We start from the raw sequence: 11,935 nt of genomic DNA on the forward strand, positions 1-11,935 counted from the left end.
CCAGCCATTTTTGCCCAGATGAGGCGACAGAAAGACAACGTAAAGAAAGGACGGAGATTTTCAGTTAACTAAGGGTAAACGAAAACTTGGAGGGTCAGAAAGAAGGAATATCTGCAGAATTTTCTCGAGTAAAAGGTAAAGATATGTGTCAATCGAATGATAAGCTCCCTCTATTTATAAGAGACATACATTCCCCGAGCACGAAACCCAAGAGTCGCTAATCAAATCTGATAGGGAACGAAACGTTTCAGTTCCCCAGGAACGTATGTCATAATGGCGGTAACCACGAAATAACGCTTTGATACCAAACAGCGTTTCGATTCCAAAATCGCCGCAACGGTCCATGGGTATCGAAAGAACGCCGCCCCCCCTCCAAAATCCCAAGGAATGTAACTAAGGAATGAAAAGCCAGAAGTCAGATTTCGCACGAACTCGTAGTAATCATGATCCGTGTGCCGAGCCCGACAGGGGACGACCCCGACAGACGGAGGGACTAACTGTATTGGTCAAAATCTGACCGTCACGACTAAACTAACCAATGTCCCGCCTAGGTGACTGGGCAGTGAAAGATAGCGTAGCCCACTCTGCATCTCTTTCCCAACATCCGTCGAGTCGGAAGAAACAGCGCCTAAAGGGACGAGCGAGACATATTGGAGGCAAGAGGGCGTCGGCCCAAGTAAAGGACAAGGGTGACTTGACTATATATAGTAGGGGAAAACCTTCGATTAAGGGGGTTGCTCCCTCCTTTCTCTCTCTGAAGCTCTCTTCTTGTATTCTTGATAGGAAGGAAGTAATCCATAGAAGAACATGTAAAGTTATCCCCCATCGATCGATGGGAGACACAATAGTAAATTTCAATAAGATCATTTACATCTCTTTTATCCTGTATGCGATCCATATTACTAGCTCTTTGATATGGAATTAATTATGTCTGACTAAGATTTACCCCTTCATCTTCTCTGATTAATTTGTTCAAAAAGATTTCGATATCTTTTGAGTCAAACAGCTATGAGTTAAATACTTTGGAAAGATTGAAAGGTGAAAATTGGCCACCTCGTAAATAATTGTATGAGCTGCACCATGCTTGTCCTTGACCGAGTAGATTAAGGTGTGAGGACAGTCGAGCCAAACTTAACATAATCAATTCTTTCTATTGAGTTTGTTAAAAATTGATTGAGAATTCTGATTGACAATAATTTAATAAATGTTTCTTATCTTGGATTAAAGAAAAAAATAGACTTAATTCTTAATCCAAATGAAACTGAAACTTAATGTTTCTATGTGTGTATAGAAAGGATTTGTAAGATCTAAATATGATAGAGCTACAAGACGCTAAGGAAATATTTGAAGCTATTGACATCAACATAAGCAAAAGATGATTTTTAGTTGTTCAGAGCATTGCTGTTAATCCAAAACGTGAAGGCAAAGTATAGAAATTCTGGCAATTAAAAGACCATATATACTTTCCTTTTTCAACTAGGTGAAGTGATTTAGATTTAATAATGCTGAATTTGTCTGGGAAATTGCCAGCGTCCCATATCGGTATTGTATAAGAAAATGGATGAAGCTAGGCCTATATAAGCCAAGGCCAATGGCAGAGGTAAGGCATCTTTGCGCTTGGGGCAATGACGCAGCTAGTGAGGTTCTAACCGAGGCGCGTCTACTGCTGGTTGAAAACTATTTCCAAACCCCCTCTTCGGCCTTGGTTTTGCCTTGGCCGTTGAGAATTTTTGCAAGGGCTCCCTTTCTAGGGTTAAGCCCTACAACTCTAAGTTTCAATATTTGTAATGATGATATAGTGCAAAACTGTTAGGAGTACTTAATCGTTATGCGATGGATTGGGTGAATAGTTACATTTAACGTTTGACTTATTTGTTATAGGTTTGTGAATGTTGGGCGTGATTTATATCGAATTAGCAATTATTTGTCACACTCTTATTTGTCACACTCCAAATACGCTAATAAAGCTCTTATTGATAATAGTAGTTTCTTCTTTTTTAATTCTTTTACAAGCTAAAATACAAATTGGGGATCCTTAATCAGTAATAGAAGTTCAGTTAACGTAAATTTTGAATATAGTTTTGCTTATATTAACTTGAGCAGAAAGATATTAAACTATCTAAAGTTCAGTTAACGTAAATTTTGAATATAGTTTTGCTTCAGTTATCAAGTTAAATGATTAACTTCAGCAGAAAGATATTAAACTATCTAACATCTGCCTAGTCCTACCCCAAAATATGTTATGATGAACCAAAAAATCGTTAATTATAGAATTTTAATCCATTTACCAACCGTTAATTTGATAATCCGATACCAATAAGCCATTATGTCACTTTTACGGTTCAGTTTTGAACATCCCTAATAGCTTTTGTTTAGATTCTATAAATATGTATTAAAAAAAATTATATATATATTTGAATTACCATATATATATTTATTGTGTCGCATAAACATCGTTAATTAGTTTCATGCGTTGTAATGGAACGCCATTTTTCAAAAAGGAAAAGGAAAAGGGACGGCCTAACGATATTGAGTAAAGCAATCACAATCTTCTTCTTCATTTGTTTTAGCGTTTTCAAATCAACGTGTTGTTTAGTTAATTATGTTAATTTAGATAAACAAAAATATGCTGACATGGCGGCACGTATCTAGCACGGCATCCACATCATGTATGTAATAATCGTACTCGTTCTTATCTTCTTGACATTCTGGTCTTAATGTTGTTCAAAAGAGTACTTACTTTTATTTTAGGTTTTATCATTATCCCATTTAATATTTTTTCTTGCTCCCGTGCTGCAAAACATTTTCAATATTCTCAACAAGGAAATGGTACATATATATTACCAATGTAATATTATTATAACTAGTTACCTGTCCAGTGTAAACAAAGAGAAAAAACTCTAGCACGAAAGATATAGCAGTATTAATATGTCAAAACATCCACATTTCACATGTTTCTTCTTCCCTTTTTTCTCCTTATGGGAACACTTGGAGGACCTCTTAAGTTTTTGGATTAGTTTTTTTATTCTTATGCTAAATGTGTATGTATTACTTTTCAGATTTTGTGTTGACCCTTATATTTTTCATGTTAATTCTCTGCTTATAAAAAAAATCTTGCTTTTTCGAAGGTGCGATAAATATGAACTAAAATAGGGAGGAAGATACCTAAAATAGATCCACCAATTAGTTGCCCCGATACAACCTACCACATTACCTTATCAAAATAATTTTCTTTGTACAAGAACAAACTAATATTAAGGGGTTGTTTGGTATGACGTAATATATTTATTAGTTTTGATATTATTAATCTCTTATTTAGTTGTGTTTTTCAAGTTATGTATAATAACTCATATCTTTATTTAGTTATACACAATATTCAGTATTATTCTTATACATAACAAATTATGGTATTAGCCATACCATGATTTTTAATATATGAATAAGCATGTATAAAAATAGAACAGCCTGCTCTAAACCTTTTTTTCAATTCTTTTCCAAAGAATATGGAGGGTATTTTTGTAAATAAATAATTGTTTTAAAAAAAAATTGCAACGCATATTATATTTAATACAGCAAACCAAACAGTCGATAAGAAATAACTCAACATAACTAATCTCGATGTTACTAGTTCCAGCATTACTAATACGATATTCAGTGTTGATCTTATATACCTTGTTAAATGGCCCCTAAGTGTAAAAAATGTGCTTTTTAGTTGGTTCATTGATTGGTCTATCCGTCTATTACATCTATCTATAGCAATTATGGTCCTCTATATTTATATCCACTAATATGGTACTGCCTCATGGTGGTCCTAAATTTTATCGATATATCACATTATTTCTCATAAAGCAGCCCTACTTATTTTGATAGGAGTTGCAACGTGCAAATAGGTATAACTTCAAGATTTTATCATTAATGGTAATGAATATCATTGCACCCGATATTTTCTTGGGTCAAAACATCTCAATTTATAAGCATATTAAAAGGGTAATGAATGTGATTACACTCACTGAAATTGATCTACAGCCCCTTTGTGTATATTTGATGACTTATTGATGGTGCACGTGAACTCATGTTTGTTTTGTCAAATTAAGTATTTTATGTATATATTTTCAAAATTAATTTAATATTATTTATTAGCATGCTCCAAAAAGTTTAAATGATGCAATTCAAAAGATCAGGGTTGATTGTCACTTAATACTTTTTTTTGTACCTTTTTTTTAGTGGTACACATCCCATGTTCCAAAAATCCTAAATCTAATACTCATAAATTAATGAAAAAATTCGCACGTGCTTACATTAATTTACATATGCATTGTGTACGTAAAGAAATGGATATGGAGTATCACTTAATCCCAAAAGTTTTTCAATTTAGAATTTTCAAAAATAATCATAGAAAGAGATGAATTACCCATTCACAAGGAACATCAACCCCCCCCCCCCCCCGGTAACACTGATATTTTGAGCATGGACTATAACATTTGAGCTAGATTTAATATTTATTTTTTCTAGCTGATATACATAAATCATACATTGATTATATATAATTATACATATATTGTACTTAAATTTTACATATCCTATATATTTTTCGGCTATTTATAATTTAAGAGATTAGATAAACGGCTATTTGGGTTAATTCAACAAAATTAAAGCAAATGGACCAAAGCCTCTTCCAATGTCAAGCCCAAAAGCCTAATAAGGAGGCTTGCAACCAGTACTACAAACCAAGGATTAACAGCTTTTCTTCTTGAAACCAAATTAATGAGAAAATAAAGAGAGGTCCCATGAAATATGGGCAACCCTAAAACCAAGACTAGTAGCAGGTCCCCCACATGTTTGGAGAGTGGATATACCTAAAAATATCTTGGACTCTTGGTCTAGATTAATGAACGAAATGCATTATGTGTCATTTTTTGATGGGTCTTACCCAAAAAAACATGTATTTTTTTCCTAGTGCGGTTTGAATTTGGGGTAAGACATTTGACATTTGACAATGACCCTCCCTCCACCACCCTTCTCACTCTTGTCAAAAAAAAAACAAAAAAAAAACTCCCATCCATTTTGATGTACCCATATCTTAAAATCATTTTACGGTATTCTAACATAAATTTTAGTCATTCAGATTCTTTAATTCTACCATGCACACTGGTGATTTATGTAGATAATAATTTCTTAGTTTATTATATATGCTTCATCTATAAACTTCCATATTTTTCAAAAAAAAGAAGAAAACAGAGCAATAGTATGAAACTATTAGAAAACGAAAAGGAAAAAAACATGTTGTTCTCATGCTCAATCAGAGAATAAGTGGTCCTAGTTGTTTTTTTGGTTTTATTGCAGTTAAAATGTTATACTAGAAGATGTTCTTTGTAAATATTATAACGCGCAGTATTATAGAAAAATGTACCTTTCTACGTGAAAATAGAAATCAGTGTTCTGATTTTTTTTTTTTTTAAAGGAAGAAGAAAGATTAGCAAATATGCTACAAAAATATTAAAGAACATAAACCATCAATTATCGGTGCTTTAGGTTACGTACATACTACAATAGTAAAAGGTTCCATTAAAAATTTAGTACTGAATGTAACAATGTGGTAATGTCTGAGTATTCCACAGCCAGCTTATTGTTTACCAACTCTTAAATTAGACAATAACTCCACTAAGCAATACCAGCAGCGCGCCTAGATCTTCTCCTTCCTGCCCATATTTTTGAAAAAAATCCTCTCGGGGCCAATTTAGTCTTTGGCAGCAAATGTTAATAATTTATGTTTTTTATTTTTTATTTATATCATAAACAAAAGCCAAATACATAAAATGTCACTTGACTTGTAACAAAATTCCTATTACACATTTGTTGTCAATAGAAATATTTTCACATACTAAAACTTTTTAAAAGTATGTCTTTTACACACCATTTTGGCTAGGTAACACGCACGTGGTGAACCAAAAGGCTGAGCGCGTTAAATCTACATTGTTCTATATTTGTTTTCTTTTTTTTATTATAAAAAATTAGTCATTTTCTCTCCCCCTTCCCCCACCCATTGAGGTGGCATTTTATATATTTTGCCTGAACAAAGAAATATTTTAATTATAGACGTATAATATGGATGTGTAAATAAAAAGAAAACTTCAATACCATGAAGGGATTCCATGGGGTTGCTTCACCTTAATCAAAAGTCTCGATTTGAGTTTTGAGAACATAGAATGTCTTGTTGGAGTGTTTCTCCCTATAATAAAACCTATACGAATTAGAATTAGTCCGACCAATTAGTTTCAAAATATGAAAGGGAGCATTTGAACAACTCTAACCTATAGGGTCACGTGTTCGAGCCGTGGAAGTCGTCATTAATGCTTGTATAAGGATAGTATACACATGTATATATTATACCCTTTGGGGTAGCAACCCATCTCTCGATTTTGCCTGAACACGAAATATCTTATGCACTAGACTGTCTTTTAATTAAGTTCTAAATATCACATGATTATAAATTTAAAAAAATCATTGATCTACACTTCAGAGGATAATGTCTTATATTGTGGGGTATAGTTTATAAGAAAGATAGTAGCGCGCATGGAACGAGGAAGGACAAAAGGATAATATTCTTTTTAAGGATTCAAGAATATATATATACAATAATAATGAATACTGTATAATTAATTTGTCAATAGCATTTTAGGGAGGAGAGAACTGGTGAAAGCTCGCTCAGACCGGCGGAGAAATTCTGCATATCAGCCACTTGCGGCATACGCCGCTAGCTTTTCATAATTGCATTTTTTAATCATAAAAAACAATCATCTATTATAATCTCGATTATCGATAATTAAAATTCTAACAGCTCCATTAGTTTACTAATTTTTTTGCTTATTCGCAACATAACCACAAGTCCACGGCCATTAACATGCCCTTAATTGTTGTTTCTAACTGACCTTTGGACACTCCTAAAGGCCATTTTTTCCACGTATGTTACCTTATCCATATTCCACTTGTCTGCCTTTAATTTGAATTGCCCCTAATCTCATCACCTAATGATATAGTGTATCTCCTGCGGATTTGGTTTGCTTAACAAGATCTGGTATATTAGACTGTTTGGCCAAGCTACAAAAATTAGCTTATTTTAAGAAGTGTTTTTTTTAAAAGTGCTTTTCTCAAAAGTACTTTTGGTGAGAAGTAGTTTGTGTTTGGCTAATTAGTTTGAAAAGCACTTCTGAGCATCAATTAGTGTTTGACCAAACTTTAAAAATCTGCTTCTAAGTGTATTTTTCTCAAAAGTGTTTCTCAAAAAAGTGCTTTCGGAAATAAGCTACTTTTTTCTGCTTCTCCAAAACTGTTTCTGCTTCTCCTCAAAAGTACTTTTTTTCCTTCCAAAAGCTTGGCCAAACACCTCAATTTTTGGCCAAAAAGAAGCTTAGCCAAACAGGCTATATGGCGAAGTGTTTTTTCTCCAAAAGTATTTTTGGCGAGAAATTATTTGTATTTGGCTAATTAATTTGAAAAATACTTTCGAACAGCTGTTAGTGTTTGGCCAAACTTTTAAAAAGTACTTCTAAGTGTATTTTTCTCAAAAGTGCTTTTAGGGGAGAACATACCTTTTCTGCTTATCCAAAAATATTTCTACTTCTCCTCAAAAGCACTTTTTTCCAGCCAAAAGCTTGACCAAACACTTCAACTTCGAAAGAAAAGCATTTTTTTTCTACATTTGGAGACGTTTGACCAAACATGTTGCTAGTATATGTGATTAATAGCCTGTTTGGCCAAACTGCAAAAATGAGCTTATTTTGATAAGTATTTTTTACAAAAGTGTTTTTCTCAAAAGTGCTTTTGGTGAGAAGGAGTTTGTGTTTGACTAACTAATTTAAAAAACACTTATGAGTAGCGATTAGTGTTTGACCAAGCTTTTAAAATTGATTCTAAGTGTATTTTTTTCAAAATTGTTTTTGGAGAGAAACTATTTTTTTTTTTTTTGCTTCTGCTTCTTTTTAAAAGTACCTTTTTTTTCCTTTCAAAAGCTTGGCCAAACACCTTAATTTTATGGGGAAAAAAATATATTTTTGGCCGAAGAAAAGCTTGGCCAAACATGCTGTAAGCAGAGGCTGTTTTGATCAACTTAGGTAGTTATATCAATTCACTTGTTTATTTATTTCAACGGTACATCTTCAAATATTACTTTATTCAGTAATAAGAACTTATTTCACGTGAAATAAATCGGTGGTTGAATTAGTTAAGTTCTTAATAAATAAATATAGATGTCTATTTACTCGCAAGTCGCAATATAGAATTTTAACAAATGAAAAAAAGAACACATCAATTAGGAAATCTTTTTCTTCTTATTTGGTCAGCCAATAACACCCTTGTATTAATTGCAATCTCTATCTTTGAAAGCGGAGGATGAGTAATTCACAGATTTTGGTGAACAATTAGACAAAGAGAGCCAAGATTTCAATTTTATGAGTTTGTGATTCTAATTGTTTTAAGTTACTGGATTTTAAATTAATAATTTATATATATTTAATAAATTTTTAAAGACAAATACAAAGTTCGAATCAAAACACTGAGTTCGTCCGAACTCGTTCCCGATACTCTAGCTCCGCCCCTGTGAACAACCTGTCATGAGAAGCAGTAGCCCATGTGAAAAAAAAAACATCAAATAAAATAATGCCACGGATTAAGATTGTTACTTATGAGCTGTTTTAATTTTGAGTTTTGAAGGTTCATATTAACTTTATTAATTTCTTTCAAAGACAATCTTATAATTATTTGACTCAAAAAATATTATAACCTTTTTGAACAAATCAATCAAAGAGAATGAAGGGGTAAATCCTAGTTAAGGATAATAAACTCTAGATCCAAGATAAATAATATGAATAAAAAAACATAGCCGAGTATAAATATTGGCAGTGATTATGGCCAGATTTAATAGCATAAAGAAAAATGCATTAAGTAACATTTAGTAACAATAAAATGTAAATAAAGGAAAAGATTCACCCAATCTTGAGTGAGACGGATCTTCTTTCATTTGATAAAGATGAATGATAGACAAATACAAGAACCTTAGGACCCTTTTTGGATCTGATGAAGGTATGAGATCACAGATCCTCCCATCTGTTTAGAGAGGTGTGTTACATATTTTCTAGCTAGAAGAAGGGGGGGAGAGAGAGCCCCCGTTTTGGGAAGTCCTCTCTTCCTATTTATAAGGGGTATTCCTAGAAAAACCCTAAAAAAAAGGTACAATTAGAGAAAATATTCAGTAGAATAGTCCTTTTGAGGATTCCAAAGCAAACTAGTTGTTTCATCACTTCCCGACCTCGGCCTTATTGATGACTTTTCGACCTCGGCCTGCCCGACCGCGGCCTTATTGATGATTGTCTGACCTTGACTTTATTGATGACTGTCCGACCTCGGCCTTATTGATGACTGTCCGACCTCGGCCTTATTGATGATTGTTCGACCTCGGCCTTATTGATGACTATCCGACCTCGGCCTTATTGATGACTGTCCGACCTCGGCCTTATGTCTCCCCGTGCCGAATTTCTCTAATCTAATTTTGACCCATATAGTTAGTCCTTCTGCTTATCGAGGTCGTCTCTTGGTCGAGCTCGACTAGTGTGGATCGCGGCTGAAGGTGCCGAAAAGTGGTATCCCCGTGGGCTGAACTTTAGCAGAGTTTGATCAGGGCCAATGACTCGAGTGATGAGTCGATCGAGAAGACGGTGGAGTTGGAGAAGGCCGTCGAGGCCAGGATAGCGGTTTTGGCGAGAATGGCGGCATCGGAGGAGGTCATTCACGTCCTTGGATCTGGACGGGCAAGGAGGTCGAATGTGAATTCGGACGAGGTCGTCGAATGGGAATTCGGGCGTGGTCGTCGAATGTGAATTCGTGCGCGGTCGCCGAATGTGAATTCGGGTGAGGTCGCCGAATGTAAATTAGGATGAGGCCGAATCTGATTCAGACGGGGCCGAAGATTAATTTGGACGAGGCCGAAGTTGATTCGGACGAGGACGAAGATTGATTCAGACGAGGCCGAAAATTTATTCGGACGAGGTCGAACTCTTTTTTTTGGCAATGGCCCTTAGCCGTCAGGGTGTTATTTCAAGCTGGTCTAAATGCTAACTCGTCGTGGTTCGAACAAAGTTGAACTCTTCTTTTTAGTGATGGCCCTTGGTCGTAGGGGTGTTATTACGAGCTGGTTGAAATGTTAGCCCATCGTTGTTCGAACGAATTCGAACTGTTCTTTTTTGGCGATGACCCTTGGCCATAGGGGTGTTATTTCGAGCTGGTCGAAGTGTTAACCCGTCATTGTTTGAACGAAGTTGAAGTCTTCTTTTTGGCGATGGCCATTAGCCTTAAAGGGCGTTATTTCGAATTTATTGAAATGTTAACCCGTCGTCGTTCGATCAAAGTCGAACTCTTCTTTTTTGGCAAAGTCCCTTGGCCTTAAAGGGTGTTATTTCGAACTTATCGAAATGTTAACCCGTCATCGTTCAATCAAGGTCGAACTCCTCTTTTTGGCGATGGCCCTTAGCCGTAGGGGTGTTATTTCGAGTTGGTCGAAATGTTAACCTGTCAGGGTTCGAACGAGGTCGAACTCTTCTTTTTTGGCGATGGCCCTTGGCCTTAAAGGGTGTTATTTCAAAATTATCGAAATGTTAACCCCGTCATCGTTCGATCAAGGTCGAACTCTTCTTTTTGGCGAAGGCCTTTGGCCTTAAAGGGTGCTATTTCGAACTTATCAAAATGTTAACCTGTCGTCGTTTAATCAAGGTCGAACTCTTCTTTTTGGCAAAGGCCCTTGGCCTTAAAGGGTGTTATTTCGAACTTATCGAAATGTTAACCTGTCGTCGTTTGATCAAGGTCGAACTCTTCTTTTTGGCGAAGGTCCTTGACCTTAAAGGATGTTATTTCAAATTTATCAAATGTTAACCCGTCGTCATTCGATCAAGGTCGAACTCTTCATTTTGGCGAGGCACTTGGCCTTAAATGGTGTTATTTCGAACTTATCGAAATGTTAACCCGTCGTCGTTCAACCAAGGTCAAACTCTTCTTTTTGGTGAAGACCCTTGGCCTTAAAGGGTGTTATTTCGAACTTATCAAAATGTTAACTCGTCGTAGTTCGAGCAAGGTCGAATTCTTCTTTTTTGGCGATGCCCCTTGGCCGTAGGGATATGTAACCAAGGATAATCCAGGCAATATAAACATTGGTAAAACTCGAAATGCCCTCACTTTCCAGCTTAGCTCAAGTGATATTGTCGTCATGATAGCATAAGCCACTGCAATAACTGGAGAATATTGGGTGTTCCCTGGGGAGTCCCAGTTTTGCTTAGCTGTTGTGTTTCTTGGGTGAGTCCCAGTTTGCTAAATTTTGCTTGTATTGGAGAGCATGACGCATTTCCTGGGTGATTGCTCCTACTTCTATTCCACATAGAGAAATAGTCAGTTAAAACAAAACAAAAGCGTTCTTTACCTCGATTTGATCGGTCGGCGAGTGGAGAGGAGTGACCACATTCCCTTATCCGGTTATGCTTTCAGTGGCCGCTACCAATTTGGCGTGGCAGTCCGCTTTAGTAAAGTTTTATGTCTACAATTGAGTTTGTTGTAGAGGCTATGAAGATTTTATCTTCTGCTGAAGATGAAACATATATTTCTATTGAGTTTAAGAAACTGTAACTTGGTATGGTAGATTAGATGGGTCTGTGAGATATGGGTAGAGAAGTTCCATTTTTGGTGTTTGGTTCTCCGTCTCACCAGGCTTACTGACGCTTGCCGCTGTTATTTATTAGAACTCAGTCAACTAGTGTTTTTTGACCATCAAAGGCAAGATCTTTTATAAGGGCTATCGAGAAGTTTACTTTGTCAACTAAGGATCCTTGGATAATGCATATCTCATCACGTGGATGGTGTAGTAGTTCAAGGATAACGTCAACCAACAAAAATTCTC

General features: G+C 35.5%; 1 non-coding gene across 1 annotated transcript; it reads left to right on the plus strand.

Annotated features, from left to right (window-relative positions):
* Nucleotides 1–1,607: 1,607 nt before the first annotated feature.
* Nucleotides 1,608–1,760, plus strand: LOC138884497 (U4 spliceosomal RNA). Its single transcript, XR_011404678.1, has one exon. It is a non-coding gene; the product is annotated as a U4 spliceosomal RNA (small nuclear RNA).
* The last annotated feature ends 10,175 nt before the right edge of the window (nucleotides 1,761–11,935 follow it).

Source organism: Nicotiana sylvestris, chromosome 12, assembly GCF_000393655.2.
Source record: "Nicotiana sylvestris chromosome 12, ASM39365v2, whole genome shotgun sequence".
In the NCBI taxonomy this organism is placed as follows: Eukaryota; Viridiplantae; Streptophyta; class Magnoliopsida; order Solanales; family Solanaceae; genus Nicotiana; species Nicotiana sylvestris.